The sequence below is a fragment of the Acinonyx jubatus genome, chromosome C2 (genome assembly GCF_027475565.1).
Source record: "Acinonyx jubatus isolate Ajub_Pintada_27869175 chromosome C2, VMU_Ajub_asm_v1.0, whole genome shotgun sequence".
Taxonomy (NCBI): domain Eukaryota; kingdom Metazoa; phylum Chordata; class Mammalia; order Carnivora; family Felidae; genus Acinonyx; species Acinonyx jubatus.
Window position 1 is genome coordinate 73,183,207 of NC_069384.1, and position 21,479 is coordinate 73,204,685.

At 47.9% G+C, this 21,479-nt stretch overlaps 1 long non-coding RNA gene across 1 annotated transcript; it reads left to right on the top strand.

The window, feature by feature from the left end:
• The first annotated feature begins 556 nt into the window (after window positions 1–556).
• On the top strand, window positions 557–7,357 carry LOC128315212 (uncharacterized). The gene is made up of 3 exons (XR_008297732.1): window positions 557–1,620; window positions 2,386–2,561; window positions 5,304–7,357. It is a non-coding gene; the product is annotated as an uncharacterized LOC128315212 (long non-coding RNA).
• The last annotated feature ends 14,122 nt before the right edge of the window (window positions 7,358–21,479 follow it).

Sequence of the window (21,479 nt, forward strand, 5' to 3'; positions counted from 1 at the left end):
CCGTCCAGCGAGGAGACCTGGTGCCTTCTCTCCTTCCCTGTGCTGCTAGCTGGGGCGCTTCCAAACCTCCCGCCGGAGCTCTGGTCACACCTCAGGAATTCGGTGCACCCGCTTCTCCTCTTGGTCCCGTGGCTTCTGTTTGCTCATGCCTTCTCCTCCCTGTGGCTTACGGAGAGTGTATGGCATTCCAACACAGTCTTTGAGGGGGTGTCTGACTTATTCATCTTCGGAACCACTCCGCCTGGTGCCCCGCACACAGGAGTTACGCACGAAGTGTTTATTGACTTGCTTCTTCCCAGTTCACTGGGCTTCATGGATTTGAAATCTGTTTCCCAGCACTCCCCGGGTGGCTTCACCCACGAGAACAGTCCCAGGCGTCCTGGCGCCCCTCACCTGGCTTCGTGGGTCTTGTTCCCTGACCCCTGTGATCAGGTGTTTAGCTCCATTCTGAACCTCCTCCTGCTTATCATGTCCCCCTAAAGCTATCAAGCCTGCAACTCGGCTCTCATAACGGAGACATGGCTTTTAAATTACTTTCTAAACTCCAAAGTACCGTGCAACCGCAGAGGATACAATATAATGGTGAGTTTTCGATGAAGGACCACAGTAGTTAAGAGGAGTGGTGGGAAGAAGGGATGGAGAACGACTCTAAAGTAAACGGACGTGGCAAATGGCAGGGAGCTGAGTATAGCAATCTTAGGAGAATAATCCTTTTCCTTTTTTGCTTAAGAAATACTGATGAGATATATCTTGTGTATTTTTGGTTGGAAAACAAAATGGGTTTCTTTCCGTGGTATGTTTATGATCTCATTCCAGCTACATCCAAAAACTATTTGACCCCCATATAAGAAATCACCAACCAGGAAAAGGGGGACAAAATGTATCTATTGGTCCCAGCTTTAAAACTGTGCAATTTGTAAGGTGAAGGGGTTGGAACAGATAATCTGTAAAGTCTCTCCTGACACTGGGAGTCTACGGTTTCTTGAAAAAAAACAAACCCTTCTCTTTGATTTCTTGCAGCACTGAGTTCCCTTCCCATGTGTGTTTTCTTGCTACACATCTTGTTATTTGCCATTCTTTGTTTAAGTATGGTTGTCTCCAGGGGCACCTGGGTGGCTCAATCAGTTAAGCGTCTGACTTCAGCTCAGGTCATTATCTCACAGTTCATGGGTTGGGGCCCCATGTCGGGCTCTGTGCCGACAGCTCAGAGCCCGGAGCCTGCTTCGGATTCTGTGTCCCCCTCTCTCTCTGCTCCCCTCCTTGCTCACACTCTGTCTCTCTCTCTCTCAAAAATAAACATTAAAAGAAAAATTATAAAAATTTTTTTTAAAGTATGGTTTTTCCCACTGGACCAGGAGCCCTCCCAGGTCAGGACTGTGTTTTGTTCCCCTTTGTGCCATCCTAACACAGTGCCTGGCACGTAACAGAAGCTCAATGAATATTGCCGAATGATGAGGTTGGAGATGCTGAAGACAGGAGATCAAGAGGTTGGGCTCGCGAATGAAACAGAACACTCCTGTACATGGAAAGGACTATTACTGGGAGAAAAAGATTTCAAACAAGCTGTCTGAAAACGTTGTTCAGGGTCCGTTCTCATGTCACGGGAGGTTGGTGAATAAGGTAAGGCTGAAAGGATAGCGTATCTCCACTGTACACGATATTTTCAGTTTACACAATTTTTTGACTTCTTTTAGATTTAGCTAGTGTCTGCTTGACACATTTTAATATTATAAGAAGCTTCACAGGCTGATGGAGAAAATCCTGCCATGTACCCCTGACCACTTGTTCAGGGGCACCTGGGGTGCTGTGGTTGGTGGTTCATCTTTCCATCCGAACTAAGGTGATGTCAAGACATCATTTATTTTACTTTATTTTATTTTATTTTATTTTATTTTATTTTATTTGAGAGAGAGAGAGAGAGAGAGAAAGAGAACGAGTACATGAGAGTGGGAAAGGGGCAGAGGGAGAAGAAGGGAGAGAATCTTAAGCAGGCTCCATACTCAGCATGGAGCCTGATGCAGGGCTCGATCTCACAAACCATTAGATCATGACCTGAGCCGAAATCAAGAGTTGGACGCTTAAGCCACTGAGCCACCGGGGCACCCTAAGACATCAGTTCTTAAATGAAAATGCATTCATTCAACCACATATTTGCCTTTGAAGAGTAAATATCCTGATGTTTGGCAACATATAAATACCAAGGGCCCTAGCATGGGGTCCATTAACTTGAAGGGGTCCAAGAACATCCTGAAAGTAGATACAAAAATATTGAGACCCTGCCAAGACTGCTGAGCTAGGGGGCTGACTGAATGATCTCTTCTGCATCAGAATGACTACTGTGGCCTTAGTTTGGTCACTGCTTTTTTTTTTTTTTTTTTTTGGCAGCTTACATAACTGTTGGATTTACTTCCCTTTGTGAAAAGTTAATTTCTTCAATAGGATCATTCAAGTGGGGAATGTTGTTGGAGGATGCTACCCATTTGGTAACAGCCAGCATGACATCTCATGCATCAGAGTCCCTGGGTCTCATCTCCTTCAGGCCTGGAGAGGATCCTAGACAGGTAGGTTCCAAGGTCTATTGGCCACTGGAGGCCTCCTAGCCAAGGAGGTTCCATTCTTGAACAGATTCAGTGGGCAGAACGTACTCTGTATACCCAAGTCAAGAGCCTGGAAAACGGTTGGACAAGGGCTGTGCCTTGCTTGGCTGAGCACATAGAATGAGAAGAAAAAATAAAGAGAAGGACTGAATTCATTCAAAAAGTAAAATTCAGAGGTAGATAAATAGAAAGGAGAAATGTTTTACTGGCCTAAAACTGAGGAAATGTGGAATTGTGTATATAGGGACTTATGTAAATCAGTTCAATCCTCTAGTTCTATAAATAGGGAGGGTGAGGATTCTGAGAGGGGCCGGGACCCCCAAGATCACCCAGCTAGTTAGAGACATATCTGGAATTGGAAGCCGGGTCTCCTGACTCTAGTACTGGTAACGGGACACCATGAAGTAAGCCAAAACTTGTTTCACTAAGATCCTCTACGTTTATTTAATAGAGCCAGAGAGAGAAGAAACAATAATTTAATCACTTGTGATTCACCAATTCTCTTGGCCCTGATTTCCTTCCCTTTTTTTCTCATAAGAGTGTTGATTAAGGTTCAGCTGTCCTCCCAAGCTCTCCCTGTGGCTTTGAATCTTGCAAGAAACTCTAATCTCCTGCTTTGTCTCTTGGGAGGAACCTGTAAAAACACCCACCCGAGGGCTCACCAGGGCAGCCCCTCACAGAATGAGGTCTTATCCAAATCTCTTGTTTCTTTTCCAGTCTTTAAACATAGGACAATTCAGACCTTTCTCAGGTGGCATGTGCCTCCTTGTGTGACTGGGTGGCAGATAATATTATTGAAGCCTCATTTCCCCTCCCTCTTCCACCCCCAGCAGACACACACATCCGGGATTTCCCCGTGCCCAGAAGCTCTTCCTCTCCAATCCAAACAGATGGGACATAATCCCATCACTCCGCTGTTTCCAGGCTGGGTATGGCAGCCAGCTGAAAGCAGAGAGCCAACATATCAACTCCTGCGGGTCACCAGGGACAGGGGATAAAGCTGGAAGCGTAACCAGGGTCAGCTTATGAAGGTTTTAAGTACTAAATAAAAGACTTTCCCCCCCTGATCCTACAGGCTGTGGGATGGCCAGAGGAAGTCTTTAAAGGGGAAACACCATACTTAGATTTAGTGTTTAGAAAAGACTGGCTGAACTGTGCAGGAGGAACATAGTAACGCTGAGTTCAGCAGCAGGGAGACCAATACCCAAGGGACAGTGCTGATGGCTTGACCTTGGCGTTTCCAATAAGGATAAAAAGGAGATGGGACAAGAAAGAAAGGGAGGTTTGGTAGGATCTGGCTGTGGTGATCGAAGAGTGGAGGGAGCCATGGAGCTGGGGGAGGAAGTGAAGGAGGGGAGGTTGAGGAAAATGACATATGGGGCCTGGGAGCTACAACATGTCTAGGGGAGGATGGGGGGCAGAGAGGAGCGACAGAGGTGGGGCAGTGGGGGAGAGGGAATGACTGTTCAGCTTTCGGTGTGTTGAGTTAAAGAGCACGTAGAAATGTCGGTGGGCATGTCCTATAGGGAGTTGAGACGCAGGTCTGGAACCAGGGAGAAACCACAGCTGAGCCTGTGGACTCCCAAGCCACATGGGGACAGAGCCACAGGCATGAGGCTCAGATTAGTTTATACCTAAACGGAGTCCAACCCCCTGAGCACAGTGTCTTTGTCCTATACACTCACTGTGCTAATCCTTCTAAAGCACAACTCAGACCTGATTACCCCACCAATGTGCACAGCCTTCAGTGCTTTTTTTTTGAGAGAGAGAGAGAGCACGAGTGGGAGAGGGGCAGGGAGAGAGGGAGACAGAAGATCCGAAGCAGGCTCTGAGACATCAGTGCGGAGCTCAATGTGGGGCTCGAACTCACGAACCGTGAGATTGCTACCTGAGCGGAAGTCTGACGCTTGATCAACCGAGCCACCAAGACGCCTACGTCAGTGGCATTTTAAGTGCAAAATGAAAGATTTCTTCCAAGGTCTTTCATGACCTGGCCTCACCCTGCTGTTGTAGAATTATTTCCTCTACGTGCCAACGCCCTTAGACTCCTTAGAAATTAAACTGTCTTTCCTTGAGTGTGTTTTATTTCTCATGCTTATTCTCTTCTGTCTGCTTGGAATGCTTCTTCTGTCCCTTTGTGTTGGAATCTTATTTGTCCATTCTTCAAAGTATCAAATGAAGTATTTCCTGGTCACCCCCATAAGTGGTATTTTGGATCCTTACACCTCTCAGTTTGAATTGTGATCATACCTTTGTTCTATGACACCCCTCTGCCCACCGCCACCACATACCTTGTGACCCTCCCCAGCCCCCAAATCTTCCCTACTGTATGCTTCAAGGAAGGGACACACATGCAGGATGCGGGGAACAAACAGGTCAGCTCTTGGCTTTTGAGTTTCAGAAAGGGAGAATGCAGAGCTACAAGAACCTGGACCCTTGAGTCTGCACTTTGTATGACAGGTAACAGATTTGGAAGACGGGACGAACCAGCAGGCTCCCTTACCCCCAGATTAGACAAAGATTCTCCAGACTGTGGGGAGAAGGGAGCAGGAAGGAACTTGATGAGGGAGAGAGGTTTATGGGGTTCTGTATGAAAGCCAGGTCATGAGTCCTCTGCTCTGCTCTGGGGTGGGGGGGGGGGGGGAGCAATGGCTGGCACTGGTGGCTGGAACAGTGCCGTGGATCACCCAGTCTCCGTCCCAGCAGGTCTCCATCCCACTATCATATGTGTTGAGGAGCCACATCAGATGCCTTCCTGTTGGACACCCACTATGGACTCTCCATCACGAACCACTCCTGTTAGTGCCCAGAGACTTTGTATGGCCTGTCTGGCTTGTCCAAGGCGACTACCTTTCCATCAGCTTGGGTCCCTTTTAAGCCCCATGAGAAAGAGCGGGACCCCAGACATCCAGAGGACTGCTGGTGGCATGAACTTTCCCCCTCCACCGTGTCTGTTACGTCTGTTGACGTTACATGGCAACAGCTCAGAATTTCCCTCTTGTGGAAATACAGTCCTGTTACATACTTGTCTGTCGGCATCACGCGATACTTTTTCCTGTATTGTAGATATTTACTGCTGCTGGACATCTTCCGTTTGCCTCTGGAGATGCACTCTCTACTCTTCTCCACTCTGCTTTCCTCCACAGAGGCTGGTCGGTGTGAGCTTCCTGTTGGGTTTGTCTGACGGGAAGCCCCAGCATGAGGCTGGAGAGAGTGGGGAGGGAGGTCAGGGCACGTATGTTCTCCAGAGAGCCCTTCTCTCTGAGTTCCTGTAATCACTCCCTCTTCCTGTTCCTTCCCAAGGGAGGCAGTGACAGTCTCTCGGTTACCAGCCCTCTCAGGATACCCCACATAGCTCTTATTTCCCTGTACCCTGCTTATGTCTTGGTAACTAGTGCCTTTGTTAAGCCTCTGCTGGAACCCTGCTGCAGACTGTATGTTCCAGAGGTGGTTAAAACGACATCTCCCATCCCATATGCTCTTCTTAACAATGTGACTTTGAGGGGCGCTTGGGTGGCTCAGTCGGTTGAGCGTCCGACTTCGGCTCAGGTCAGGACCTCGCGGTCTGTGAGTTCGAGCCCCGCGTTGGGCTCTGTGCTGACAGCTCAGAGCCTGGAGCCTGCTTCGGATTCTGTGTCTCCCTCTCTCTCTGCCCCTCCCCCGCTCACACTCTGTCTCTCTCTCTCTCCTTCAAAAATAAACATGAAAAACAAAAACAAAAACAGTGTGACTTTGACAATTCTCCTTCAAGAGGAAGCGACACTACACTGTGACTTCTGAATTAGTCCTAAAAGATGATACAGCTTCTGCTTGATCCTCTTGGGACACTCGCCTTTGGAGCCCTGGACTGTCATGAAAATTGTCCCCGCCAGGCTGTGAGGAAGCCCAAGTTGCAGAAAGACAACAGGGGGATGCCCTGAGAGAGAGATTCCTGGCCAGTCTCCGCTGCTTCTGCTACCCCTGTCTGACTGCGGGAGAGACTGGATTGGAACCAGAATTGTCCAGCTGGGTCCCTCCTGATTCCTAGCTCACAGATACTCTGAAAGATACTGAAATAGCAGCAGTAGATAAGCAGGACAGACCCTGACTGATAGGTTTCATACACACCTCTCCCCTGTGAGCCATGAGTTTCCTCTGGCAGCACACCTTATTACATTTCCTGGAGCGGCCATCACACGGCAGTTCATTCATGACTATGAATATTTGTGAATGGGTCCAAGGGATGTGGCTGATTGGAGTTTGGGTCCTCAAGGAAGACTTGAGTGCTCGGCTCACTTGATATAGGAAAATGGAGAACGTTGCAATTTTTTTTTTTAATGTTTATCTTTGAGAGCGAGAGCGAGAGAGAGAGAGAGAGAGAGACAGAGCACGAGTTGGGGAGGGGCAGAGAGAAAGGCAGACACAGAATTCGAAGCAGGCCCCAGGCTCCGAGCTGTCAGCAGAGACCTGATTCGGGGCTCGAACTTATGAACCGTGAGATCACGACCTGAGCCAAAGCCAGATGCTTAACCAGCTGAGCCCCGAGGCACCTCGAGCATTGCATTGTTGACCACCTGAAGGCAGATGTGTCGATTCTATCTCCTATTTGCAATCCTGGAACCCCAGTGACCGAAAGCAGATGTCCCTCGGATTTAAGATACTCTTTGAAAACAGAATCTGCATGAAGAAGTAGAACACTAGTTGTGCCAAAATGAGATTGCGGACTTTCCCCAAGGCTTATCTAAAGCCCTCACTAAATGCAGCTTCCCTGTTTTCTCCCATTTGTGTGTGTGTATTTTGTCAGTTCAAGGCCAGAATGAGAACTGTCCTAAATGGGGAAAGGGAGTTAGAAGTGGGGAAAGAGGCCACCGCTTGGATAACATTCCTGAGATGATGGGTTTGAAAAGTGGGTGTGCCAGAAATTTCCTGGAAAGTTTATTTTTGCTGAGTTTGAAGCCTGACTTCAGACCATTAGATCTCTTGGATAATGCCAGTTTGTTGAAACATGGGGAGGGCCAGCTGTCCCTAGAAAGGAGGTTCTGTCTTGCCAGCTCAGAGTTTTGTGGTCTGGCTCACCTATGTGCTTAAACACTTAACTTTTAAAGCAAATTGTAAGGAAAGGTCAGAGAGGCTCTGTGTCGTGCCGATGCAGGGCCGATGGGAGTTCCTGTCGACCAATGCCTCTCCCAGGCGAGCTTGTGAAAGATGCAGGTTCTGACCTGGGCCGTCCGGAGGAGGGCCGAGATTCTAGAGTTGCTCACCGGCTCCCAGGTGTGGCCCATGTGGGTCCACAGACCACACTTTGAGGAGCAGCCTTCTGGAGGCTCCCCAGTCTGACCCACCCACCTCCATCGAGCCGTCCTCCTGTTGGGTTTGAAAGGTTTTTCCATGTCAAGAATCTTCTGGCAAAATGAAAATGCCCTCGGGTTGGGGTGGGGTGGTGAAAGGGTCTCCACCTGAATTGGTCACCAAATTTGTCATTACTATTTAAAATAAACGTTCATGGGGCGCCCGGGTGGCTCAGTCGGTTGAACCTTCGACTTCGGCTCGGGTCATGATCTCACGGTCCATGGGTTCGAGCCCCGCGTCGGGCTCTGTGCTGACAGCTCAGAGCCTGCTTCTGCTTCTGTGTCTCCCTCTCTCTCTGATGCTCCCCCATGCATGCTCTGTCTCTCTCTGTCTCAAAAATAAATAAACATTAAAAAAAATTTTAAAAATAAAAAAATAAAATAAACGTTCATTATAATAACGATTAAGCTGACTGAAAGGGACCCTTTGCTGGGCTCCACACTAAGGGCTGTCCTGTTGTACTGACTCGTTTAATCCTTATAATCACCAGGTGAGCTGGGACCTCTGGTGCCCTTGTCACACACGAGAAGGGGGAGGCACAGAAAAGTTAAGTTACTTGCCCAAGGAGCAGCGCTGAGACTGGCTGTCACATCACAGCCCCTGGTCCCCTGGAGGAGGACACAGGAGGCCCCATATGTAGCAGGACGGTCAGGTCCAGGAGGAGGCAGGGTTAGAATGGAGGTGTCCTCCTAGCCAACCTCTTAGAAATTTCCAGGGACAACGTGGCTGCGGGTCTAAGCTACCACTTTATACCTAGAGTGGTGTTGTTTGGTCCACATTAAACCATCCATCCCGTCTTTACTCGGCACTTACAGACCCTGCACTAGGCTCTGGGGTCACACGGCTCCAAGCCCTGTGCCTGCCTTCAAGGCGTTCAGAGTTTCCTGGGGGAGGCCGGACTGCATCAGTGCCTGGATGCCAGAAACAAAACAGGCAACCACAGGCCGCTAATCTCATTTCCATTTTCCTGGCTTGGGAACAGACCCTTTCCAATGCTGCAGTTACGAAGTGCCTGCCCCCAGGTACTTAACTCTCTCAAGGATTTCACTGGTGCCTTGGTAGCATCTCAGTTGATATCCCTCGCGTGCCTCTGCCTCTCTGCCTTTGCTTACGCTGCGTCTGCCTTCTAAAACGCCTCTCTCCCTTCCCCTCCTGTCTATCTAAATCCTACCTATGGTACAGGCGCTAACTCCATGACAGCGGTGTAGATGTCCCTGCAACACACACCACTTGGGCCTCCATTCATCTAGGGTGACTTGTTTGCCCGGGACCGAAGAGTTTCCTGGCATATTGAACTTCTACTGCTGCGTAAGGAATTATCGCCACGTAGAACGACACCCATATTAGCCTACGGTTCTGTAGGTGGAAGTCCAGGCATGACTGGGTAACTCAGAGGCTCAACGGCTGAAAATCGAGTGTCTGCCAGGCCGAGTCCTCATCTGGAGGTTCTGGATAAAAATCCATTTCCAAGCTCACTCAAGTTGTTGGCAGATTTCAGTTTCCTCCAGTGTAGGGCTGGGGTCACCATTCTTTCGTCGCCGTCAGCCGGAGGCCACTCAACTCCTAGGGGCAGCCACCCATATTCCGTGTCACGTGACCCCCCATCTCCAAAGCCTTATTGAATCCCCTGTACTTCCAATCTCTCTGACTTCCGTCTTTGACCTCCAAACCCAGATTTAAAGGGCTCCTCTGATAAGGTCAGGCCCGCCCAGCTCATCTCTGTATCTTAAAGTCAACTTATTTGCACCTGGAAAATCCCTTCGCAGCAACACCTACATTTAATGTTTGATTGAATAAGTGGGTGAAGTTGTGTGTACAGCAGGGGCCAGGAATTTGGGGAGTCATCCTAGAATTCTGCTTAGCACATCTGAGATGAAGGTTCTTGGTGCTAAAACTAGGACAGTCCCAGGCAACCTAGGACTGTTGGTTACCCTGTTAGCGTGACTGGTTATTAGCAGAATTGGCTATTCATTTCTCTTCTTGACTTCTGACCCCAGCCCACGGGTCTGCACTTAACAGGGTTCTTTTTTCTTTTTTTTAATGTTTATTTATTTATTTATTTATTTTTATTCAAAAAAATTTTTTTAACGTTTATTTATTTTTGAGACAGAGAGAGACAGAGCATGAACGGAGGAGGGTCAGAGAGAGAGGCACACACAGAATCCGAAACAGGCTCCAGGCTCTGAGCAGTCAGCACAGAGCCCGACGCAGGGCTCGAACTCACATGCTGTGAGATCGTGACCTGAGCCGAAGTCGGACGCTTAACCGACTGAGCCACCCAGGTGCCCCAATGTTTATTTATTTTTGAGCGAGAAGGAGAGAAAGAGAGAGACAGAGACAGAGAGGACGAGCGGGGAAAGGGCAGAGAGAAGGGGAGACACAGAATCTGAAGCAGGCTCCAGGCTCCGAGATGTTAGCACACAGCCTGATGCGGGGCTCGAACCCATGGACCATGAGATCACGCCCTGAGCTGAAGTCGGACCTTTTAACCGACTGAGCCACCCAGGCGCCCCAACAGGTTCTTGATAAGATGCACTATATCTGTGTGACGAGGTGGCTAATGCTTTTCCACATGTATTGGGGCCACACATTGTCAGGGACAATTAGGGCATAGTGTTTGAGATCGTGAACCGCTAGCCAGACAAAGCTGGATTTGAATTCTAACTTACCAGCTTTGTGACCTTTGACTAGACATCTACATTCTGGGAGCCTCGTCTATTTTTATTTTCTCCTATAAAATGGGGAGAGTAATCATACCCACCTGATAGCGTTGCTATGGAGATTAAATTAAATCATGTACATTAAGCATTGCACTCAAGGCCTGGTGTATATAGTAGGTACCCAGTGACACCAGTTGTTATTATTATTATTAATTATCATCATCATCACGCCAGAGCCAGTTGAGTGCTACCAAACAGGTACCTCCTGGTGGCATCTGTAGGTGAGATGAGGAGTAAAAAGGCTGTCTGTCTGACCATTCACAGTCCCCCCAGCACTTAGAATAATGGAAGGGTTGGGGCGCCTGGGTGGCTCAGTCGGTTAAGCGTCCAACTTCGGCTCGGGTCATGATCTTGCGGTGCGTGAGTTCAAGCCCCGCGTCGGGCTCTGTGCTGATGGCTCAGAGCCTGGAGCCTGTTTCCGATTCTGTGTCTCCCTCTCTCTCTGACCCTCCCCCGTTCATGTTCTGTCTCTCTCTGTCTCAAAAAGAAATAAACGTTAAAAAAAATTAAAAAAAAAAAAAAAAAGAATAACGGAAGGGTTTTCCTGCCGTGGTGTCCTGGCCAGTAGGTAATTCCTTCGGCAATTTAGTGCAAGAAACACATCCTCCTTCAAGGTAAAACTTGTGGGTGGTAAGGTGGTACAGATGTTAAATGTTTTCTGTGGCTAATATTAATATTAGTCACGAATATGACTCCGGAGGGTAGCAGGGGGTGGGCCGGTAATTCTGACTCCTCTGAACATCTTCAGCAGCCTCTCTGGATGAAAGGTGCCCCTCGGATGTGGCATTTTATGAAATTACCAAAATAATAGCAATCTGCTGCTGAGACAGCCTTGGGCTGTCTGCAGTCCAGGGGGATGTCTGGGAGCAGTCAGTGTGCCTCAGGGCACGGGGCCTTTGGGAAGACATCTGGAAGCTTCACCCAGCTTCATACATGGCAAATCCAGAATGAAGTTGTTTATTGAGGAATCCCTCGGTTCCAGGGCATTTCACAGTGAAAAAAAAAGGCAGCCTTATACCACACACCTGTGCCGTGAGACGTGTGCTAAGGGCGGGGGCGGGGAGGGGGGTTTATCGTTTTCATTGAAATAATTGCAACTTTAAATGATTCTTTGCCAAACAACACACAGGCACAGACAAAAGGCAGACAAGCATCCCCTTCCCTTCCTCCTCCTAAAGGATACAGCTTTAGCCTCAAAGGGGGACTTACTTTGTCCCGGATCCAGCGAACGAGGTGGTCACACCATCGGCACACCAATAACAACGACAGACATTATTTTCTACTTCGCGGCCATAGACAAACACTGAGCAGTGGGGCAGAGAATGCCTGGAACATTAGCAACGGGGGTAGAAAAGGAAGACAAACAGAACTGTGCCCCAAGATTTAGACGTGGCCTCAGGCAGAGCTTAAAAAAAAAAAAAAAAAAGAAGACTGGGGCTCCTGGGTGGCTGAGTCGCTTGAGCGACCGGCTTCGGCTCAGGTCATGATCTCACACTCCGTGAGTTCCAGCCCCGCGTCGGGCTCTGTGCTGACAGCTCAGAGCCTGGAGCCTGCTTCTGATTCTGTGTCTCCCTCTCTCTCTCTGCTCCTCCCCCGCTCGTGCTCTGCCTCTCTCTGTCTCAGAAATAAACATTAAAAAATTTAAAAAAAAAGAAAAAAAAGAAGAAGCTTCCTCTCTTCCTCCTTCCTCCTCCTTCCCCCAACACAAATGTCCCAACGCAGGATTCCCTAATACCTAAGCTTAGTGGAGCTTAGCGAACTGTAACGGGCCCAAACAGGGGCCACTGTGACCTCGGCAACAAATCGCTCTGTAATTGTCGGGGAGAAAGAGACTTCCCTCGCACCCTGCCCCTCCTACACTCCCTGTAGCTTACATTTAAGGAGCTGAAGTTGAGGGGAGATTTTTTTCTTAAGGGCCGTGTCGATTCTGTTTATTTATGTGGATTCCGTTTCCCATCACAAGCATTATTTTTTGAAATATTTTTCAATCGGCAGGCCGTCCTGTCCTTCTTTTCCGCGTCATTTGAAAGAAAGTTCCATCCCCAAATAACTTGGATGTAATTTATAGTAAGCTTTTCTCGTGGTTGTCTCTGGCTGTCCGTGGGCCAGAAAGGACGTCCGAGGTCATTTAAGCCCAGCAATTTTACCCAGCATGGCTAGTTATCAGCACCAGCCTGGCGGTTCTGGACAGATGAAGTCAGAGTCTGGGGGTCGGCCCAGAGAGTGTGTGTAGAAAGAAGCCTCTGCCCCTCACTCACGCCCCTACCCCCTTGGCGGGTCTGATGTGGGTCATCCCTGGATACACATCTGGGAACCACAGGAGGGCTAAACCATTGCCCCCTATTTATACATGTGAAAACTGAGCTCCAGAAAGACAGCCGTGATCTGTGCATCTGATTTAGTGGTAGGGCTCTCCTGACTCAGTCCGAGGCTGTTGCCATGGCCTGCCAAATCACCCTGGCTTGGCAGACACTGGGATTTTTCCTCAACAACTGTGATCCTGACTCCAGGGCTCAGGAATGACCCCATGGTGACAGGGAGTGCCAGCATACTTTGAATTTACAGGAAAGTTGCCTCCTCTGGCAATCACATTCACGTCACCAAAGTCTCTCTTGGAAGGAACCCGGACTTGCTCCATCTCGTGTCCTCTGGGTCATTTCTCTTGTCTGGTGTGTGCGTCCAAGACTGGGAACAACAACATCTGGGAACAACAACATCACCACGGGTGGCCCCTCTCTCACTCATTCTTGCTCTCCTTTTCTTTTCCTTTCTTTCCTTTCTTTTTCTTTCGTATTCTTATGTTTATTTACTTTTTCTATTGTTTCCTTTTTTTTTATGTTTATTTATTTTTGAGAGAGAGAGAGAGAGACTGAGCAAGGGAGGGGTAGAGAGAGAGAAGGAGACACAGAATTGGAAGCAGGCTCCAGGCTCTGAGCGGTCAGCACAGAGCCCGACGCGGGGCTCGAACTCACGGATTGTGAATTCATGACCTGAGCTGAAGTCAGATGCTTAACCGACTGAGCCCCCCAGGCCCCCAGATGTTTTTTATTTTTGGGAGGGGGAGGGGCAGACAGAGAAGGGGACAGAGGATTCAAAGCAGGCTCTGCGCTGACAGCAGTGAGCCCAAAGTGGGGCTCAAACTCAGGAAACTATGAGATCATGACCTGAGCTTAATTCTGATGCTCAACTTACTGAGACACTCAGGCGCCACTCTCTCTCCTTTTAAAGAGGAGAAAGCAGTTATTCCCTTCAGCCACTAATCCCTAGAGTATGTTTGTTCCCTGGGCCTTCAGAGCACCCGCAGAAGCAGAACGAAGGGGCCGGGTGCAGACCCACCTCTGTGGGCCAGAGTCAGAGCTGGGCCCCCAGCGACCTTCTTCTCAGGGTGCTCCTGGGGAGATCAGGCAGGTGCCATGTGCTCTGGATGGAGGCCTCTTTCCCTACTAAAAAAATAGTGTTAATCAGTGTGCCATCTCTCTTCAGTTGGTCACCGCGGCAGCTTTCAACCTTGATGTTTATGTCAAATAGTTTATTCCTAATTTAGAAAACCAATGATCTTACTTAGCACCCGTTTCCTCTCTTCTTCACCTTCTCTATACCCCCTTCTTTTTTTCCCTTTTTCTCCTTTCTTCCTCTCAGCCTTTTTTGTTTCTTCCCTTCATCCTCTGTTGCTATGGTTCTCCTCTCCCTCCTTCTCCCCACTCATCATCATCAGCCCTTCCCACCCCGAGCTAGCAAACTGAAGGAAGAGGAGGAAGGGGAGGGGGAGGAGGGGGAGGGGAGGCAGGGGGAGGAGGAGAGGGAGGAGGGGGAAGGCAGGAGGGGAAGGGAGGAGGAGAGGGAGGAAGGAGAGGAGGGGGAGGAGAGGGAAGGAGAGGAGGAGAGGGAGGAGGGGGAGGGAGGAAGGGGAGGAGGGGGAGGGGAGGGAGAAAGCGGAAGAAGGGAGGAGAGGGGAGAGGAGCAGAGGGAGGAGGGGGAAGGGAGGGGGGATAAGGAGGAGGGGGAGGGAGGAGGGAAGGGGGGAAAGGGAGGAGGGGGAGGAGATGAAGGAATTGGTGAATGGGCATAAGTATGATGGTCACAGCTTGGGTTTGGGCACCTGGGTGGAAGTCTGGCAAGTCGGTGTGGTCCAGTTTGAACTGCTTAAGCAATGTGCTTTTTCCTGGAACACCCTCCTTGCACTTTCCATTTGATGTGGGGAAGCTAAGTAAAGGTTACAGTCCATTTTGAGAAGAGAGTGAATTTGGTGGTCGCAGCATTGAGCCAAAATTCTCTTCTCTCTCTCTCTCTCTCTCTCTCACCCCCCAATCTCAGAGATTGTTTTTTAGTCCTACACCAGATAGACCTCAGCTGCAGCTTGAGGGGGCCGAGCACACCTGTGAAGAGCCAGAGTAACACCCCCCAACTTCTACCCCAGACCGGTTCCTTCTCTCACTGTTTTTTAAGCACCACAAGTCTGTAAGCTGGGGTCACCCTACATTCAGTGCCTTGCTGAGCCACATTGCACAACGAAGCAGAAGTAAGAAATCAGTAATACATCCTGTCTTTATTTAAAAATTTAATATTTTATATATCATGAATGTTTTACATTACTATTTATTGTTAAATACATTGTGGGGGCACCTGGGTGGCTCAGTCCGTTAAGCATCCAACTTTTGGTTTCGGCTCAGGTCATGATCTCACGGCTTCGTGGGTTTGAGCCCCGCATTGGGCTCTGTGCTGCCAGTGGGGAGCCTGCTTGGGATTCTCTCCCTCTGCCCCTTCCTGCTCTCTCTCTCTCTCAAAATAAATAAATACACTTAAAAAATAAGAAAATAAAAAAAAAATATTGCATTAATGGGCGCCTGACTGGCTCGGTCGGAGAAGCATGTGACTCTTAATCTCTTGGTTGAGTTCGAGCCCCACGTGGGTGTAGGGATTACTAAAAACAAAAGTAAATAAACTTAAAAACATACTGCATTAAAATATTTATCCTGAGTTTTTTGACACCTGCTTCCATTTTGCACCCCGGTCTGAGCTTTGCCTGAGCTCCTCTCACATCACCCAGGACAACTTAATTTGTGACCAAGTCCTAAGTTCTGCTATTTCCACGTGTAACTTCCTCTGAAGGTCTTTCTCTGTCTGTCTCTTTTTTTTTAACTTCCACATCTTTCTATCTCTGTCTCTCTGTCTCTGTCTCTGCCTCTTTATCTCTCTGTGTCTCTGTTTCTCAATTCCACTGCCATCATTTCACTGAGGCCGCCATTATTGCTAGCCTCGACTACAGCGATGGCCCCCTCACTTGATTCAACTACCCTTGCCCCTACCAATTCTTTTCTCTGTAGTGATTCCAGCATGACTTTCCAAAATGCAAAGACTCTATTTGACGTCTTCTGGTGTCTGCCCACTGCCCACCAAATAGCATCCATTAGCTTAACACTAAAGGTCCTCTTGTATTTTGCCTCAGCCTTCCCTCCGTCTTTTCCTTCTGTTGCTTCTTAAACACACGAAACAACAACTATTTCAACCAACCTCCCCTGTTTCTTGGTTAGGGCGTTGGAACATAGATATAGAGGAAACATAACAATAGATCTCTTGAGCCCACAGGTATTTGTGAAAAAGCAGATTCATGGTCAAAATAAGTCTGGTTTTCTATTTTCCCTCCTTGGGGATTCAAAATGATTATCAGCATACGAAAGCTCCGGAGAAGGACTAGATAAAGGAATTCTTTACCTGTAATACGAATTTCCCTGAAATTCACCCATTGAACCTTTTTTTAAAATTCAGAATTAACCTTTTAAGTGATATGCTTTGCAGAACAGGTGGAGAAAACAAACTGAAATTGAAATGAATTGAAACGCTTTGAAAAATGCTGGACGATCCATCTAAAAACGAACGTCCTGGGGTTGTCACTGTTTTTTCTTCATTCCATCATCCATCGTTCATGCAATCAACTCTGAGGAAATCCGAATGAATATGATATTCAGTTTTTGTCCCCAGGCTGTTTACTGGGGAAATGACAAACCAATATGATAAGAGAGGTCATAGCGTTAGGGACAAAACAAAGGCACAGATTCTGCTGGCGAGTCAGAATGACCTTTGAAGAACAGAGATATTTGAACTAGGTCTTGAAAGAATAAGAGATTGTGGATGGAGAGGGTAAAGAGATACTTTCCTAAGAAAGGGACCTGAGCATATAAAGGGCACAAAAGGAAATCTCATATCCTGGAAATGGTGAATATGGAACGTGTGATGGCCTGGGGTTGGAGGTGGGGAAGAGAATTCCTGGAGAGGATGAGTTCCACGTTTCACAGTCACAAGGGCACTGTGTGAATGATTCTCCTTTGTGTTGTGCAGTGTACAGCCTATACACCTGAACATGGTGGCCCTGGGGCAAATGTTAGTGAGTTGAGCAAGGTCACATCCTAGAGGGATGCTAGAGTTGAGACTTTAGTCAGAGGACAGCCATGGCCTACCCGGGTAATATTGCTTTCTGGTTAACTTTAAAAAAAAATGTTTATTTATTTTTGAGAGAGAGAGAGAGAGAAAGAGAGAGCAAAGGATGTAGGGGCAGTGAGAGGGGGACAGAGGATCCAAAGTTGATCAAGTTGAGGAGGATCAAGTTGACTCTTGAACAACACAGGTTTGAACTGTGTGGGTCTACTTATGCACACATTTTTTAAAGATTTGTTTATTTATTTTGTGAGAGGGAGTGGGGGAGGGGCAGAGAGAGAGGGAGAGAGGATCCAAAGTGGGCTGTGCACTGACAACAATGAGCCTCATGTGGGGCTCGAACTCATGAACTGTGAGATCGTGACCTGAGCCAACGTAGGATGCTCAACTGACTGAGCCACCCAGGCGCCCCTGTTAACTTCTTGAAATCTACACAATATCTGGATTATTTTTTAATTTTAAAAAGGTCAAACAAAACATAAATTTAGAGTTAAAAGCACAAGCTCCACTCTTCTTTTACCCCTCCCCTAACCACAATCGTACCCTCCGTGACCCGCTCTCAGATGACACCTCTGTCAATAGTTTGGGTGTATCCTTCCAGAATCGACGTGCATGCACTGGTACACTTGGAATATACCAGCTAGTAGGTTTCTTACTTAAATGGGATCATCTCCTGCGTGTTGTTCTGCAACTTGCTCGTTTCACCTAAGGATGCATTCTGAAGAGCTTCCGATTTCATTACAAGTAGAAGTTAATCTTGTTCTTTTTCGTGGCTACCGTACTGGGTATCGTGGCCTCTGTTGTGGGGCTTTCATGAATGGGCACAGCCTTTCACAGCTTTCAGGGGACATCCGTGCTGATTATTTCATGTTTCTGCTATTCACAGACCTAGTAAGTCAAATCAGACAGCAGTAAAAGGGGTTCTGAGTCCCTACAATAAGTGTCCCGAGGCACTCTGGATGACACCATTCTGTAGAAGATCCCCTATACTCTGCTGTACAGATGACTCTTGAACACCACAGGTTTGAACTGTGTGGGTCCACTTCCGCGCATATTTTTTAAAGGTTTGTTTATTTATTTTGAGAGAGAGAGAGTGGGGGAGGGGCAGAGAGAAGGGGACAGACGACCCAAAGCGGGCTCTGTGCTAACAGCAGAGAGCCCAATGCAGGGCTCCAGCTCACAAACTGTGACATCATGGCCTGAGCCAAAGTGGGATGCTCAACCAACTGAGCCAACCAGGCGCCCCCACAGATTTTTAAAAAATAAATACAGTGCAGTACTGAAAATACTTTCTCTTCCTTATGATTTCCTTAACACGTTCTTTCCTCTAGCTTACTTTTTTGTAAGGAGGTGGCATATAATACATGTAACACACCAAATGTGGGTTAATCAACTATGCTGTCTACAGTTGGCTTTGGGTCAGCCAAAGTACTAAGGCCATTAGTAGTTATGTTTTGGGAGAGTCAGATATGCAGATTTTTGACTGTGCCCCTAACCCCTGAGTTATTCAAGGATCAACTGTATTTTCTTCCTATCGCTACCATCACCTGGGATAATATTTATTTTTTTCTATTTGCCATCTGTTCTGCTCTCCCTCTGCCAGAACAGGAGCTCCATGAGGGCAGGGGCTTTGATCTGTTTGTGACTAAGTCCCCACAGCCAAAACAATGCCTGGCACATAGCGCTCGCTCAGTAAATGCTTGCTGGGTAACCAGAGGCACTGAATGACTGGCTTAGTTTGGTTGCTATAACAAAATACCACAGACTGGATGGCTTGTAAACAATAGAAATTTCTTCCTTACTGTTCCGGGGGCTGGAAGTCCAAGATGGGGTGTCTGATAAGGGCTTACTTCCTGGTTTATAGCAGGCCACTGTGTCCTCACATGGCAGAAGGGGTGAGGGAGCTCTCAGGAGTCCTTTTTATAAGAGCACGAATCCCGTTCGTGAAGGCTGCACCCTTACAACCTCCTCACTCCCAAAGGCCCCACCGCCTGATATCCTGACGTTGGGGGTTAGGGCTTCGACATAGGCATTTTTGGGGGACACGTTCAGACCATAGCAATGACTGAGGAAGCTCTTTCAGGTTTGTAGTCTGTGTCTCCAGGGAGATGACGAAGTTGACACCAGTCAATGCCCCAACCCCGTTGAAGGTGCAGATCAGGCCGGGGTGTGGACACAAATAGAGATTGAGGACACAGTCTCACGAGTCTTGGCACCAGGGCACAGAGACCTAGACTAACCCTAGGGAATTTACACAATTCTTTTCATCATTCAGTGAATTTCTTTCCAAAACCTTCAAACGCCGAGGAGGAACAAAAGTAGGGGGATTGTTTATGATCTTTGGTCTTTTTTTTTTTGTTTTCCCCTAACCTTGAAGTTGAGTGAACAAAAACAATGGAGCTCAGGGCAGAAGAATGTCGAAAGTCGCGTTTGTTTGTTTCACCCAAGTTCATCCAGCTGTTTAAAACCTGAGGAGGAAATTTATCATGGAGCCGTATTAACAAATGCTGGCTTACTGAGAGTTTGGCCCAAGTTCAGAGGGTATTTGACATCATGCATGGCTTGCCACCCTCTTCTCAAGACCAGAACAAAAGAACTGCAAATATCATTTCACTAAGTCTTAGTCTCCTCATCTGTAAAATGGGACAGCGAGACCTACCTTAGTATTTGAGGGTCACATGAACCGGTGGGTCTGCCAGTGCCCTGTAGACGGGCTTGTGTTGTACAAGTGCATCGTGGCTCCATTATAAAGGGCTCTGAATTCTGCATGGAAAAGTTGGCATATATCACTGGCAGGAAAATTTACTGAGATATCTGTCTGGAATTTGCTCTTACTGTATCTTTCCCTCTCTCGTTCTAGGTAGAGAGGTCTTTTGGTTTTCCTTTTCTTTCTTCCTTTCCTTTTCTTTTCTTTTGGTTTCAGGATTCCTTGGGCATAGGGTTGAAAAAGAGAATTCTCTCTGCTTTTCTGGCCTGACTTCGGAGAAGATGGTGTTAACCTGGGACGGAAGCAGCCTGAGAGGCTGGGGAGCAAGAACAGAAGAAAGAGAATTGGGATTTGGGGTGGGGGGAAGTGGCTGGAGAGGTCCTCTCAACTTAGCAGAGAGGTGGCTTGGGTTCCAGGCCTTTACTCTCTTCCTTCCCCGGGTCCCGGAGTGGAGGCGGAGCCTCAATGAGCCCAGGAACCCACGTCTTCTGCAGAGGCCGAGGCCCAGGAGCAGGAGAGATGTCGACCTGTGTAGACTCTGAAGTGCAAGGACATCAACAACCAGAGGCTCTTACGGCTGCTCCATTTGGGCATCTGGGGCCCCTCCATGTCTCCCGGGGAGGGTGGTGCTGTTGCTACTTCCAGGATGAGCCCCATTCACTCATGACTGACTTGGTGCATTTCTCTACCAACCCTTTGAAATGGCTTCTCCTAATCGGAATTAATTTATTTGTAGAACAATCATGTGGCATTTCTTTCATGCCACGGTCATGGAATAATACCCACTACCTGCTCCCTTTAGAACACAATATCAGAACTGCCCTCGGACAAGAATGTTAGGTACATGGCAGCATCTGGAAGCGACACGTTCTGAAAGAACCAGTAAACATCAGGAAATCATTATCAGGAAATCATTGTCCTGTGTTTACTTCTGGCACTAACAAGCTCTGCGACCTTAAGTAAGTCACTTCCAATCTGTGCCTCCATTTATGTACTCATTAAATGAAGGGAGCCGGGCTAAATTCCTGGTCTGTGTTCCTGCAAAGTTGGAATGGGTTTGAGAAGCATGAAATAGTCACGAAATCATATTCTTAACTGAGGATATAGTTTAGAAGCTGTTCCAGTACTGTGAATTTCTGCTTCAAAAGCAATTGACTTTTGGGAAAAGCAACGTCTGCAATTTCAGGAGACAACCCAAGTAAGTGTGACATCATATCCGTTACCTGCGTAAGCAACACTTGTTCGCGCATTTGTGGTCTCTCCGTCGGGACTCTGGTCTTCCCAGGAACGTGTACTTCTTGGGATTTTCATTTGTAAAAAATAAAAAAATTAAAAAAAAAAGCGCCTTTGAAAAAAACCCGATCCTTCCATAAGCGGCTCATCTTTCACCGGGGCTGGAGCAGCGTAAACATGACCGCATGAGGCTCCATGTTTATGTTTTCTCAATGACTTCCAGATCAAATTTGCTGTGTTTACAAGATGGAGACACTTTTTCTAACCGCCAGGACGGCAAATTCAGATGGAGGGGGGTAGGTGGGGGCGATGCCCCAGCTGGGATGTCTCTGCTTTGAGTTATTCTTGTCTCCGACAATGTCTCCACGAATGCCCCAGCAGGGTGAACGCCTAGCCCGGCAGCTGCCTGTGGACACTGGCTTTTCATACTCAAATTGAACCAAGATGCCTCCAGATTATTTA